This window comes from Drosophila rhopaloa, unplaced genomic scaffold (genome assembly GCF_018152115.1).
Source record: "Drosophila rhopaloa isolate 14029-0021.01 unplaced genomic scaffold, ASM1815211v1 contig_4, whole genome shotgun sequence".
In the NCBI taxonomy this organism is placed as follows: Eukaryota; Metazoa; Arthropoda; class Insecta; order Diptera; family Drosophilidae; genus Drosophila; species Drosophila rhopaloa.
In genome coordinates, this window is record NW_025335134.1 from 1,936,465 (window position 1) to 1,952,754 (window position 16,290).

Genomic DNA, 16,290 nt, shown 5'->3' on the forward strand with positions numbered 1-16,290 from the left:
CAACGAAGACAACTTCCGTTCTGTAACAAGATATCTCGACAATGAGCTTATAAAGCACTACACTTACCAACTAAAAAGTAAGAACGGCCTACAAGTTGTACTTAAAGGTATAGAATCGACTGTTGCGGTAGCAGAAATAGCTGAAGGCCTCACGGAAAAAGGCTTCGACGCTAAGCACATCGTGAACATAGTAAACAGGGATAAAATTTTTCAATTACTGTTTAAGATAGAGCTGGCCCCAGAGACGAAACCTCCAATATCTCCTTCACCGAAGAATCACCGTAGAGGAACCGCATAAGCGGAACGGCCCCGTACAGTGTACAAGCTGCCAGGAGTTCGGGCATACAAGAACCTACTGCACCCTGCGACCAGTTTGTGTCGCCTGTGGAGATGTGCATTGCATTGAAGTATGCCTGGGAAACAAAGAAGACCCTACTCTGAGGAAATGCAGTAACTGTGGGGGAAATCATACTGCCAACTACCGTGGCTGTCCCGTCTACAAAGAACTCAAGAGCCGCCTAAATCAGAGACGCAGTAATCCATTCGCCGCTCAACACTCTGCCCAACCAAACATCTTCACCCCATCAACAACCACTCCTGGTGTCTCCTTTGCCAACGCACTCCGCTACCCTGGAATCTCACAAACATCTACCGCCCACACTGCAGCATTGCGTCCATAGCCACCCATACCAGAACTAAATGATTTTCCGCTCTTAAGCCAAAATGGCCAAACAACAACTCAACCTTCTACGCAGCAAAACCTCATAAAACAACGCATAAAACATCATCCCTTGGAGGCATTCGCTACTAACTACCTGCAGGCCACATCCCTACGTATAAACCTAATTGGCGGCCCACTTACCCTATTCGCCATATATTGCCCCCCACTCTTCAGTATTGCAGAAAATGAGTTTATGAATTTCTACAACTCACTAGGACGCTGCTCTATAGCTGCCGGTGATTATAACGCAAAGCATCCCCACTGGGGATCTCGTCTTATCAACCCCAAAGGCCGCCAATTATACAACGCTATCATCACTCCTGGTAATACGCATGACTTTGTCTCACCAGCTAGGCCTACATACTGGCCCACAGATCCAAATAAACAACCTGACATTATCGATTTCGCTGTTATTAGAAGAGTCTCGCACAAGCTGATAAACGTAAAAACCTTAGAAGAGCTTACATCGGACCATTCGCCAGTTCTCCTCTGTCTATCTGAACAGTCGCAGCTTCTGGAACGCCCCCAACATCTAACATCAAACAAAACAAGCTGGCTGAAGTACAAAAAATATTTAAGTGCACACATCGAACTTGATCCTGAAATTTCCTCTGAATCTGACATTGATAAGTCGCTTAAACACCTCACGGACGTAATGTCTTCTGCCGCCAAACATTCTACGCCAGAACTCTCATCCACAAACCCGCTAAGAACTTTACGCTCAAGTATCCAGATCGAGTCTCTCCTACTTGAAAAACGTAGACTTCGCAGAGACTGGCAGACTCATCGGTCCCCAGCTACTATGAAAAGACTTAATGAAGCATCTCGAAAATTGCCGAAGGCCCTCTCTTCCGAAAAGAACCTGGGCCTGGCCTACATTTCGAAACTATCCCCGACGGGTAATAAATTCCCACTATGGAGAGCTCACCCAAACATGCAACCACCAATAGATCCCGATTGGCCAATTCGATCACAAACAGGTGCCTGGGCGCGCAGTGACGAAGAAAGAGCTAACACCTTTGCCCATCACTTGGAAAACGTCTTTAAGCCTCACCCGCCATCCAACTAATTCTACCGAATGTCTCGCTAGCGTCGCCGTCCTCCCCAGTTATTCTTGAAACCAGCACAATACTTAAGGCTATTAAAGAACACATAAACCCAAAAAATAGTCCTGGTCACGATTTTATTTCTCCAAAAATGATAATTGAATTACCTGCATGCGCAGTCAGATGCATCGCATTTATATATAACTCAATATTGAAATGGGGCTACTTTCCTGACCAATGCAAAAAGTCTGTCATTACAATGATCCCGAAGCCAGGAAAAGACAAATCCCAGCCTTCCTCGTACCGGCTCATCAGTCTGCTCCCATGTCTATCAAAGCTATTTGAAAAACTGCTTCTTGTTCATCTAGTAACACATCTTCAAAACAACAGAACGATCCCTCTGCACCAATTCGGATTTAGGGAAAAGCATGGAACTATTGAACAGGTAAACCGCTTAACATCTGAAATTCGCACGGCTTTCAGACACTAGCAATATTGCAGTGCCTTATTTCTGGACGTATCACAAGCATTTGATCGCGTCTGGATCGACGATCTGGTATACAAAATCAAAACCCTCCTACCAGAAAACACTCACAAGTTGCTTGAGTCATACCTCAGAAACAGAGTTTTCACCGTGAGATGTAAAACCTTTTCTTCAACCATCCGTAACATCGAAGCTGGAGTACCCCAAGGAAGTGTGCTTGGACCAATCTTGTACATCCTTTACACGGCAGACATTCCAACAAGCCGCCAGACTCTCATCTCAACCTTTGCTGACGACACTACCATTGTCAGCCGCTCGAAATGCCCAAAAACAGCTACAGCCCATTTAAAAGAACACCTGCTAGCTGTAGAAAAATGGTAAAAAAAGTGTAAGCACATTACATTTACACTAAACTTGTCGAAATGCCCACCACTGGCGCTAAACAACAAGCCGGTTCCACAAGCAGACGAAGTCACCTATCTCGGCATACACTTAGACAGGAGGCTTACCTGGAGAAAGCTTATAGAAGCAAAGAAGACCCATTTAAAACTAAAGGCCAGCAGCCTTCACTGGCTCATGAACTACCGCTCCACCCTTCCACTCGAATATAAAGTACTACCGTATAACTCGTGCTTAAAGCCGATCTGGACCTACGGTTCCGAGCTCTGGGGAAACGCAAGCAGCAACAATATAGAAATTATTCGAAGAGTATAATCAAAGACCCTACGAACAATAACTGGAGCCCCCTGGTAATTCCGCAACTCAAACATCCAGAGAGACCTGGATATAAATCCCGTAAAAGAAGAAATTGTTTCCAGAAAAATTAAATATGAAGCCAGATTATCAAATCACCCAAACCTGCTAGCCAGACAACTCAACCGGCTAAGCTATCATTCCCGTCTACAGCGGAATGATTTCCCATCCCTCTTCAATAACATAAATTAACGTAACATAGATTAAGATTTGAAAACTTATTGTTAGTCTCTTAAGTAATATAGAAGATCCAATAAATAAGAATAAAGTATAAATAAAAAATGCTTTAGGCTTGGCAAAGAGTCGGTAGTAGAAATAATATGGTATAGTCTATTATAGTCGTTACACAGTACTCTAAACGGTTCATGCATATCAAAGTTAGATCTACAAATATTTAATGTAAGAGGAACATAGTTTCTGGTAATTCTATTAGGCACGGAGAAGCTTATGCGACCCAGTAACTCGGGACTCTCCACATCCCCGTGAATAAGTTTATAGATAAAAGTTGTGCCAAGCATCGTTCTACGGTTTACTAAGGATGGTAGATTAATTAGGAGAAGTCTACTAGAGTAGGATGGTAAAATAAGGCTTGCATTCCAGTTAAGGCCCCGTAGAGCAAATAATAAAATGTTATTTTGCACAGACTCTATCCGGTCTATATGTACACCATACTGAGGACTCCAAACTGCTGAACAGTACTCCAGGATTGGACGGACTAGTGAAACGAACAGAGTCTTTGTAACATAGGAATCATCGAATTCCTTTGACCACCTTTTAATAAATCCAAGTACTCCCCTGGCTTTATTCACCATAGAAGTAATATGGTCACAAAACTTAAGTTTTTGGTCAAGGAGGACGCCAAGGTCATCAACATGCGTAATTCTAGACAACGCGCAACCACCCAGCGTATTTTTTTTTTTCGGACGTTGATGCACTATGATCAGCGCAAACAAGTGGCCCTTACGACACCAAGCAGTGCTTGTTACGCTCGGAGCCTAATAGGCGTAAAAACGAGATCGCGAGAAGTTCAAAGCACAATGTAGAAGCGGACAGACTAAGATTACAAATACGTACGAGACTAATACTAATACTAATTTTGTGCTAGGTAAGATAAAATTAATGATTTTAGGCTTGGCAAAGAGTCGGTAGTAGAAATAATGTGGTATAGTCTATTATAGTCGTTACACAGTACTCTAAACGGTTCATGCATATCAAAATTAGATCTACAAATATTTAATGTAAGAGGAACATAGTTCCTGGTAATTCTATTAGGCACGGAGAAGCTTATGCGACCCAGTAACTCGGGACTCTCCACATCCCCGTGAATAAGTTTATAGATAAAAGTTGTGCCAAGCATCGTTCTACGGTTTACTAAGGATGGTAGATTAATTAGGAGAAGTCTACTAGAGTAGGATGGTAAAATAAGGCTTGCATTCCAGTTAAGGCCCCGTAGAGCAAATAATAAAAGTTCTTTTGCACAGACTCTATCCGGTCTATATGTACACCATACTGAGGACTCCAAACTGCAGAACAGTACTCCAGGATTGGACGGACTAGTGAAATGAAGAGAGTCTTTGTAACATAGGGATCATCGAATTCCTTTGACCACCTTTTAATAAATCCAAGTACTCCCCTGGCTTTATTCACCATAGAAGTAATATGGTCACAAAACTTAAGTTTAGGGTCAAGTAGGACGCCAAGGTCATCGACATGCGTAATTCTAGACAACGCGCAACCACCCAGCGTATACGTTGCATATTGTGGGTTCACCCGAAAAATGTCATTACTTTGCACTTAGCGCTATTTAAATCCAAAAGATTTTCACAACACCATGTTTGAAAAGCGTTTAGGTCAGATTGTAAGTCTGAACTGCTAGAAATTTCGTTATATTGCAGGCATAACTTAACGTCATCTGCGTACATAAGGACACGCGACTTTGTCAAGACTAGAGGGAGATCGTTTATAAATAAAGTAAAAAGAAGTGGGCCAAGGTGGCTTCCTTGTGGGACGCCTGGAGTAACTCGGATCAAATCAGAGATCGAGTTTTTAAAGAGGACTCCTTGAGTCCTACCACTCAGATAACTTGAGATCCATGTTAGAAGATCACATGGAAACCCTAATAAGTCTAGCTTTAATACAAGTAGCGAGTGATTTACTGAATCAAACGCTTTACTAAAGTCAGTGTAAACTACGTCAGTCTGCATGTTCTTTCTATACCATTCGTAAATGATGATACTTTCCTAGCATAAGAAAATTTAAATTGTTCGACCTTCAAATCATCAACTTGGATTTTGTTACGGATATATCCAGTGATGAGAGGTCTGGGGCGAGCCGTGAAACAAATACATGTTTTAGCTGGGGCACCCGAACACAAGTAACCGTTTTTGGTACAACACATGCAACCCTTTTTGGTACTACAGAATTTGTATCTGTACTACCAGTATCGGCCGGTAATCCGGACGTTAAGTCTACATGAGGTGTTGGGGCCACTACTTTATTTTGATCGGACAGAGCGGAAGTACCTAGCGGAGCCACATCGATTCCAGCCACTTCGGATACCGAATCACTTTTTGCCCCCGATCTTAGTACCATTTGAGTGGCGCCTAAGATTGGCAGCTGAGCTGGAGTCGAATCGCGGGCAGCAGGTTGCACAGCACCTGCCATAGAATGCCCACCGACCACGACTTTTTTTGCGCTTTGGGGAATCGGGCTCAGCTAGCATGCGGCTAGTGAGCTGAGATTCAAGCGCCACGAGCAGGTCCGTATTTTTACGGCAGTTCCGGATTAATTCCGTAACACTGCTTTTTGTGAGCCGCCTAATAGTTATTGCCTGGTTCTCGTATACAATGCATTCATCGCAGTACTCCTTTTATCGATGGCATCACGAACCAGGCCAGAATAGCCAAGACACTTTGCGTGATAAATTTTATCACATGTATGGCAGGGAATACTTTGCTGTCCAGCCGAGATAACTTTCTTGCAATTTTTTAAAGAACAGAAAGCCATTATTACTGACCACGGACCACTGTGCACTATAGTGGATAAAAAAAAAATCGAAAGCGCTCAAGAACTTTTTAACAAAGGGAGCGACAGAGCGGGAGCGAAACACCGAATAATTTTGATGTTAGGCACCACGAAACGAGATAGAAACGAAAAGAGAGAGAGAGCGGGATTATTAGCCGATTAACTCCGGTATAAAACACCTCTGAGAGATATTACCGTTGGAGTGCGTGCCGTTCCCACAGCGCTCAACGACGAAGAGAAAGACTGAAAAGAGGGGCAATAGAAACCAATAACAACAAACCAGCACCGAATTAAGTTATGATAAAAACTTTTTATTTACTAAACACAAGTTAATCACGATGCACACGCGAAGCGAACTGAAAGTTGTTAGAAAACACTCAAAGGTGTAGAAACGTTAAAGAGATTTAAGTAAACCCCGGTGGTTTCAATAAGAAAAATTAAAATTCGGAGCGCAAAACAAAAAACAATTTCAAAACAAACAAAAAAGAAAAGATTTTTGCTCAAGATCAGCCTTTCCGTAATCCAGTGCTGAGAGAAAGCTGATTGGGCTATATCCATCTACTTCGGAATGCGGTTTTTTTTGGCTTTGGAACCATTGTAATGTGTGCTGTCTTCCAAATCATAGGAAAGCTGTCCATCCATAGACTGCTATTTAGCAGCAGAAGGAGTTTAAGGGTCTGGATAACCGGATCCTTATAGATCATATCCAGGTGATTTTTTACTTTTGGGACTTTTTAATTTGAGTCACTATCTCTTGCAGTGTCATCAGAAGGGACATTTTAAACGGCATTTCTTAATAATCCTCAACCAGTTTTCTCATGAACTCTGAAAAAAAATTAAAAAACTTAAATCGTTCTTTAAGGATATTCGCAAAAACTTCCGAATTTTCCTGACTGGAATTACACAAATCACCTGCCGGGTTAGGGACTCTTGGAATTGCAATTCTTTCTGAAACGGATAGTGAGTTTCCAAAGCGAATAGTTAAAAGTTTCATTTGGCTCAGTGGATCCTCATTCATCATTAGTAGACACGCTCACACTGGCAGTTTGTAAATCTTTTTATACCCTTGCAGAGGGTATTATAATTTTGGTCAGAAGTTTGTAACGCAGTGAAGGAGACGTTTCCGACCCCATAAAGTATATATATTCTTGATCAGGATCAATAGGGGAGTCGATATAGCCATGTCCGTCTGTACGTCTGTCCGCCCGTCCGTCTGTCCGTCTGTTTCAATACCGTTGGCGAGCTCAGTTTAAAAGCTAGCGATCTGAAACTTTCACAATCATCCTAAAACATGTGTACGCAGATTAAGTTTGATGTCTATAGGATGTCTATATCCTATAGCTCCCATAGGAACAATCGGATATATCTTGCAGGAATGGAAGATATTTCGCACCGTGTAAAAGCTATTGACAAATCCAAATCTTTCCAAATCTTATTTTTTTATGCATACCTTGATCAGGGTAAAAGCGCGTGCCGATCTTATAGCTTCCGTAGGAAAAATTGTTAAAGACTGCGAAAATATCCCTTTTTTCTATTTTTATATGACATTTATGCAGTATAAAAGCAATTGACATGAAACTTTGCAAATATAGTTTATTTATGTATACCTTATTCCTTTCGCTACTTTTTCAATTTTAGCAATTTCGGCAAAGTCTGCAAGGGTATTAAAACTTCGACTTGCCGAAGTTAGCTTACGTCCTCGATTTTTTTTATTTCGTTCTTATAGGCGCTCCTTATTAATGTGTGTTTTTACGAATGCATATCTTTGATCTTTGGTGTACAGAAGAGGGCACAAATGTAGAAAAATTTCGAAGTGTAGTTAAACATGGCGAGTCTGCAGCTTCTCCTTTGCGCTGGCTATTATCTAAACACTATTGTAGGCCAGTCAGACTATAATTTACAAGGGAGACTACCACATTAACCGTTGAAAAAGAGCAGTTTGTTACTTTAAGAATAAAATAAACGCCTTAGAGCCTACCAAATATGGTACGTAATTTTCGTTAGAAAATTTAATTTAATTTATAAATCTCTCACTGCAACTTTCTATGGTAGATGGTAAGGCGTGCATCGCGTTAAGCAATACACCCTCAATGAAATGCTATAAGCGGAGTCAAACCCAAACAAATTAACGTTTTAGAATCGTGTATTTCAAGAGAAGTGGAGGAAAAGTATTTTGAATTCGGATTATGATCACTTCATCAGTGGCGGATCCAGAGACGATTCTTGGGGGGAAATTGAATTTATCCTTCGATTTGGGGTTCGAACTTATTATAACGGGGGAAATATATTATATTCGGGTTATATTCGAAAAGTTAACCATATGCATGCATTACAGAGTGGTTCATATTATTAGAAATTCAAACAGAACAATGCTTTTACATTGCGTGTTTCATAACGCAAAACGATGGCTGCCAAGTTTTGCGAATCTTTCGATGACTTCTTCGGCGGTGATTTCGATGTCATGATGCGTATGAAGCAACGCTAATCCAACTAGTCTTTCTTAAAGCATGGTCGTCCTAAGCCATGTTTTGATGCGGCGAAGATAAGAGAAAGAACGTTCAGAGCTCGCGTTTGTTACGGAAAGTGTACAGAATACTCGGAGATAGGTGTGGATTGTTGGGAATATGTCGACATCACATTTTCTTAATGTTTCCAGTGCAGAAGTTGGAATTTCGCTGCCTTCAATTTTTTGTTGCTGCTGCCAGTGACATTGCCAGTAGCTCAATTCACCTTTGAATTTCAATTTTTGTACGCTTTTGTCATCATCCACAAGATTCCCGAATCTTTCTATCAAGCATCCGATTAGATCATCAATTTCGTTTTCTTTTAAAAGACTTGTTTTTTCTGGGAGCTACACACTCAATTGGTAACCATCCAAAACTTCTCGTGAAAAACGAGCTTCCAAATCTTCTTTGATGGTATCCAGCAGAGGTATGTAGACAGAGACCCTGTAGTAATCTTCGCAAGTTTTCACGTCGTAATTTTCGCGTTTCGTTTGTCGACCACATGTTCTCGGTTTCGCTTCGTCAACATCGAGTTTTTCCGCCATTTTCTTGGCATCTGAATAAATCAGTCGGAATATTTCATCAACTTTTTCCCTCTTTTTTTCCAACGTGGCAAGCAACGTCCCAATCATTTTTGATGCCTTCGCCAAATCAATTGCTTCCTTCTGAAGAACTACGCTGAGCGAATGGGTGAGCGATAGAATGTCGCTGAGACAGAAGAGCCCGACAATAAATTCGAACTTGCACAAAGCCGATATGAGAAATGTTGCTTTGCCTGCTGTTTCTCTGTTCTTCCACTCACTGATTTTTGATAGAGCTTCGATGATCAACGGTAACTTCTCAACAAATTGAAGGACAGCATCGTGTCTCTCTACCCATCTTGTTTCACACAACTGGACAATTTTTTCACCAACTATCTTTGCTAATACAGTCACACGTTTTGGAAATGAGTTCTTAAAGATTTTATTGACTTCGTGTATGGCACTGGCAACGTTTTCGATTAATCGTACTTTCACTGACTTTGAAATACTGTTGTTGAGTTTGTGCGAGAAACACGGAGTCATGACAGCATTTTTTGCATCTTTCCGAATTTCGTTGACTGCTCCGATATCTGGCAGCATGACCGCACATCCATCAGTCCTTATCAAAGCGCATTTCTCCATTCGGAGATTCATTTTCTTCATGTCTCCAAGAACAATCCCCCCGATGGCAGATCCAGTTAGAGACAATTCTTCATCGGTTCGGTCATTTTTTCCAGCAGTTCTGTAAGCCATTAATCCATCTTCATCCTCGCTTTCTTCTGATTCTGTACCATCCGCGAGAGTATTCTTCGAAAGTTGACCGAATGCGTCCAAAAAAGATACAAAGTCTTCTCGAATGCATGCTTCGCCAGGAGAAAAATCGACATATCTGAGTACACCGCTAATCTGTAATGAGAAACATTATTCTTCTGTAAATTTCTGTTTATTTTCTTGGGAACAACTACTATCAATAGACAATAGGCATCAATTATTATATTTTTACGGAAATTCTACTTCTACGTAATAATTGGCAAGATTAAAGTATTACCTGAGCTTTTCCAGACAGATCTGGAGATTCATCGAAAACAATCGTGTAATATTCAGCACGAGCCACTCGTTGCAAAATTTTGTCCAGTATCTCTGCCCTGCAGCATTCAATTAGTTGGTTCTGAATCGTTTTACTGGTATAAGTCGCTATTGAAGATGTGCTCCCAAGGTGATGCTCCAGAGTTGTGTCACCCGAATCGATTCTGAATCTCAGCAAAGCCCTGAAATTCCCTTCGTTTTGCACGGGCGTTTTATTTTTTCGAATATCTCCGTCATCTCTATGCCCACGAAGTGGAATGTTCTGCTTTCCGCAAAAAATGACCGTTTTCACAATGTGGATGAGTCGTTTTCTGTTCTCTTGCGTTTGCGAAAGATGGTTTTCGTCGAGAAGATTACGGACGCTTCGTTGTGGATTGTGATAGTTTCTCACGAAATCCTTCCCAGTTGCCATTGCATTCTTATGGTACATATTTTGAGAATGAATTTCTAACATACTCTTGATCCCAACCAAATTTTTGAAATCAGTCAACGGCTGCGTGACAAGTACCCCAAGCGGAGTATTCCCCCGATAACCTCCTTGATTTCGAGTCGTAAACCATGGACAATATTTGCAGAATAGCCCTTTCCCCACGTCAGATAGTACGAGCCACTCTGCATGAGAATCCAAGTGTTTGGAAGAGACGTAGTGTTTCATTTTTTTTTTTAGGAGTCCAAGGATTTTCAAGTAAAATTTGTTTCACGTGATCGTCAATTTTTTGTCCCACGAAATTACCAACATCATTGGAAATGTTTACAGCAATGGTAGAAACTTGCGTAATGTCGGAGTTTTTCGACGAAGACGGTGTTTCTCTGCTCGAATTGTCAATGCCTTCATCATGTTTAGGTGGACTGTGCGTCAGTTCACGAGGAACCTCGTTTTCTTCTCGATGTACTGTCGCAACATCTTCATCTAGTTTTCCTTTTTTTCACAGGTGCAAAATAGACCGAGATGGACTTTTGTCGAGATGACTGTAAGATAGAAATTATAAATATAAAATCAAGTTTCAATACTAATCATTCCGTGGGTTTGAAATAATGAGTGTATCTAGGTATAATATGGTATAACATTGGTCCGGAAATTTTTATCAGTCATCGGCATTTATAATTTCAGTATCTTTTATTACATAGAAATTTTATAATTTTACAGTCTTTAATTAATTAATTGCAGTTTTCTATATTTTGTGGAATAGTAATGATTAATTAATTAATCAATTAATTAATAAATTTTCTTGTAAATTTTTATGTAAACACTCGTTTGAATAACGTCAGTGAAATTTCACCACGCACAAAAATGAACAGTAAAATCGAAACAAAATCGATATTTACCATTTTAGATATTCAAAATTGGGCACTAACTGACAGAAAATGAAATGGATAACTTGGGCAACTTATAGTTACTACAAGAATGTGTATAAAGAGCATGCTCCACTCGCTTGGTGGGGGTATACGCGCCTGATGGAAGCAATGTTGTGAAGGGGAGAGACTGGACATGAGCAAACTGCTACTGCGCATCTAGCGCCGTCTCTTTCTTTCTCACTACTTTTTCAAGACTGAGAAGTCAAGTAGTAAGAAGAACAGAGAGCGCTAATGTGCAGTAGCCCTTAGAAGCGGTAAAGACGAAAACTCGAAATCGCGGTGATTCCGGCAATGTCAAGGTCACCACGGAAAACACAGTGGTTCTCTGTCACCAAAAAACCTTTTACCATGAGCCATGAGCGCAACACTATCATCGTTGATACTGACACTATCAAATGTTGTATTTTCATTTTTTTATTGCAGAGAATATTTTTCTAGCAAACAAGTGAAATTTTCAGGTTCTGCGGTTCCAAGGGGGAAATTTCCCTAATTTCCCCCGTGGATCCGCCACATGAAGTCTTCATGCCTATTAAGTACTTTTTGCGCATTTTTAGATCACCTGAACAAAAGCTTTAAGTAACAAAGAGAAAGGCCCCAGTTCAAACGGATTTTCGTGATAAAATAGGGTTAATTATTGACAAGCCAAGGGATGGAGGCAGAGGAACTGCTAATGATTTAAATTCAGTCAGGAAATTTTGTCAATTTGGTCAAAAAGCGAAAAAGGCCCGGAGAGTGCAGACGTGTTTTGCGCGAGTTCCGGAAAAAAAGCAGCTTAAAAGTGAAAAACAAATAACTAAAAATACTGGAGTGGTATAATAAAGGCAGTCTTGTTGCTAAAAACAGAAAATAAAATAGTATATGATAATTAGTGCTATTTATAAAACTAGTACAAAATTATTATAAAAACCTAAGAAGTGCCACGAGTGATAGCTCAATGAGCGGCGATTCAAAAAATGAGCGTAGAAGCTCCGTAGACCAGAGAAACAGTTATATCTCTTATTTCTCAACCCGTGATACAGAAGTGGAAAGAACTTCTTCAAAGAGCAACTCAGCCCTACTGACCATTGACAGTGCGAGAGCACTTGTTCTCCCGCCCTACTCACACCAACTCCCACTTCACGGAGCTTGCAGTGTAGAACCCCACCCCCAGCTTCGAATCACAGCTCACCATCCCCGAGCACTGCGACCTCGTTAATTTCTGCAACCGCAGCCACTGCAACAACAACATCAACGGCCGCCGTTATCAACACCGCGATTTCGAATGCGTTTGCAACTTTTGCAGCGCCGAATAAAACTACAAAGCCAATTGTAAGTACGAGTGCCAATATCGGCAATATCAAACAACAACAAGTGGGTCCGGCTATACAGACTGGCATGGATCGTTACATCCAAATCAAACGGAAGCTAAGCCCGCAAAATAAAATGGTTGGAAATAAACCAAAACAACCAGGGGCATCTAGTAACAACAGATTTGCCCTATTGTCGGAAATTGAAAATAATAAATCCGAAGCTGGTCAGGCTGTACAAATAAACCAAATCCCCCACCAATTTACATAAGGGAACAGAACTAAAATGCCCTAGTAAAGAAAATTGTTGCGCTGGTCGGGAATGACAACTTTTATGTTACTCCTCTTATTAGAGTAACCAACACGTACAGCTCAAGAGTAGCAAGGGCTTGCAGGTAGTGCTAAAGGCCATAGAGCCCGACGTATCCACCAACGAGATAATAGAAGCACTGAAAGAAAAGGATTTTTCACCAAAAATATTATTTATATTATCAACAGAACAAAAAGCCGCAACCACTCTTTAAGGTAGAACTGGAGCCAGAAAGCAGAGCCTTGAAGAAAAATGAAGTGCACTCGATCTACAAACTGCAATTCCTGTTGCATAGAAGGATTACTGTTGAAGAACCGCATACGCTGCAATGCACAAACTGCCAAGAGTATGGACTCACCAGAAACAACTGCGGGCTTCGATCACTCTGCGTAGCTTGTGGTGGCTTCCAAAACTCCGAACCTTGCCCTGCAAGCAAAGAAGACCCAAAGACGAAGAAGATAACCATACCGCCAACTACAGAGGATGCCCGGTCTATAAAAAGCTGAAGAGTCAGTTTCAACAAGCAAAATACGCATGATCCCAGAATGCACGAAATGCGTACGTTCAGTCCCAAACCACACCTGATGTTTTCTTTGCGAAAGCAGACAGATTTTCATTTGAGCCCCTCAACACAAATAGGGAGTTTCATACGCCAGTGCCCTAAAATCAGGACTTGCCAATCAGACGGAGTTCCCAGAAGCTCAATGCTCTGAGCAAAATATAATAACACCTCAGCAAGCAATAGGACAAATACAAAACAGCATGGAAATCATGATGCTGACTTTACAACTGGGTATGATGGAATTTATGCAAAATCAAAACATTTTAATAAATGTACTCACATCCCAACAATCTAAATAATCGCATCTCACAAGTAAATACAACTTCCAAATAAGAGGTCATCCGGACGGTAAGGCTCACGGATGAACTGGAATCTTAATCAGGGAAGCCCGAAAGTAATCGAGCACTTCTTTAGGCTGACCTCGACTAGAACTAACTTGCTAAAGTAGAAAAACTACGTAAGTTCCCACATTGAACTAACACCACAGTTAAACATAGAGAACGACATCGACTTCTGTGCTGATGCCCTGGAGTCAGTACTCGTGGCAGCAGTCAAAATCTCAACACCAGAAGAGACAATCGTGCGTAGCAACCAATACAAAACTAATCTGCAAAACGAACAACTGGTTCGGGAAAAACGACGTCTACGACGCGCTTGGCAATCCTGCATATCGCCCCATTCGAATCAACTCTTTAATGAAGCCACCCGCAGACTCACCAAAACCCTCAAGCAAGAAGAGGAGCTTGCGCAGCGCCGGTACATCGAGAAACTGTCGCCGACCAGTTCAAAGCATCCTTTGTGGAGAGCTCACCCAAATTTAAGCTCTCCGATAGAATCAGTCACTCCGATTAGAAACTCCTCGGGTACTTGGGCCCGCAGTGACGAAGACAGAGCCGAAACATTTGCTTTACACCTATGAAATGTATTTCAGCCGAACGCCGTCAGAAACTCTCTTAGCTATGAAATTGCAATTAACCGGATTTTGTTTCAAGCATCTACAATTGCTAATGTCATTAGGAAGCAAATAAAACCGAAAAAGGCTCCAGGGGGCGACCTAATAACACCAAAAATGATAATTGAACTTCCAAACTGCGCAGTGGATGTTATATGCAAGCTATTTAACGGGATCACAAAACTTGGCTACTACCCCAAAAAATGGAAAAGTCTGTGGTTATAATGATACCGAAGCCTGGGAAAGACCACACAATTCCCTCATCGTACAGCCAATAAGCTTACTATCGTGCCTGTCCAAATTACTAGAAAAATGCCTGCTCACGCGCATTACACCATATTTAAGAGAAAAAAACATAATCCCGGCATATCAATTCGGGTTTCGTGAAAGACACGGAACCATCGAGCCAGTCAACCGGATAACTTCAGAAATTCGTACAGCCTTCGAACATCGGGAATATTGTAGTGCGATATTCCTCGACGTCTCTCAGGCCACACTCGGGGCTTGAAGGCCTTATGCATAAAATCATAAGTCATTAGGTTACTTAAGTCGTACCTCTACCACAGAGTCTTTGAGGTGAGATGCAATACAACGACATCCAACGAGTATAACATTGAAGCCGGAGTCCCACAAGGTAGCGCACTGGGCCCTACCCTGTTTGTCCTATACACAGCAGACATCCCTACGAACGAGATGCTGACTACGTCCACATTTGCTGACGACAGCCGCTCGAGATGCCCAACTAGAGCAACATCTCAACTGGCTGATCATTTGGTGGTAGTTGAGAAGTGGCTATCAGACTGGCGAATCAAAATTAATGAACAAAAGTGTAAACATATAACGTTTACCCTAAATAGACAATCGTGCCCCCGCTAACTTTAAATAGTACTCAGAAAGCGGCCTACCATAAAAGAAGATTCAATAAATAAAGCATAATTAAAAAAAAAAAAAATGTTGCCATTCTCTCAGAGATTAAATTTATCTTTAACCCTGAAATTGGCACTGCCAGTTATTCGCCTGTACCGCTTCCTTGTCTGGGGTTTTAGAGGAAGGCCATTATATTTAATTAGAAGAATAGTCACTTTATTATAATTGCCATTGGCAGATCTTTATTCAGGAATCGTCAAATTAATAATGAATTACAGCTAGTTATTTGCGGCTGCGCTGCCTGCAAACATTGGCAGCGGCCGTCATATATAATATATCGCTCGCAATTGTATTTCAGCTGTTAGCACTGAGAGCGCGAGGGAAGTTTTACATGCATGCCTTGTATGTGTCTGCACTCAGGCCATGGGAATATGCTGACACTAGCACTTCTCATAAGTTGTGCTCTGAGGCGCATAAATATTTCGGGTGGCCGCAAAAGTTTAGCGGCCGGCACTTTTGCATTTGTTTAAGTACACTGTAATGCAATGTTGGTGTCGGTAAAGTGGGTACTCGCTCCTTTTGAAAAATAACGTAATTCTGTGAAGTTATTTTCTTACTATATGTATATAAAATATAAATGAACATCTTGTTTTATAATAATATTATATATTTATTATTTTTTTTTGTTATTATTATATTTTTTTTTTTTCGAATCAGAAAGTATTATTTATTTTAGTATTAATTTTTTTTTTTTTAATTTCTGTATTATATTTTCATTAAATTATGGTTCTTAATTTATGTATGGCCATACGTGGTAT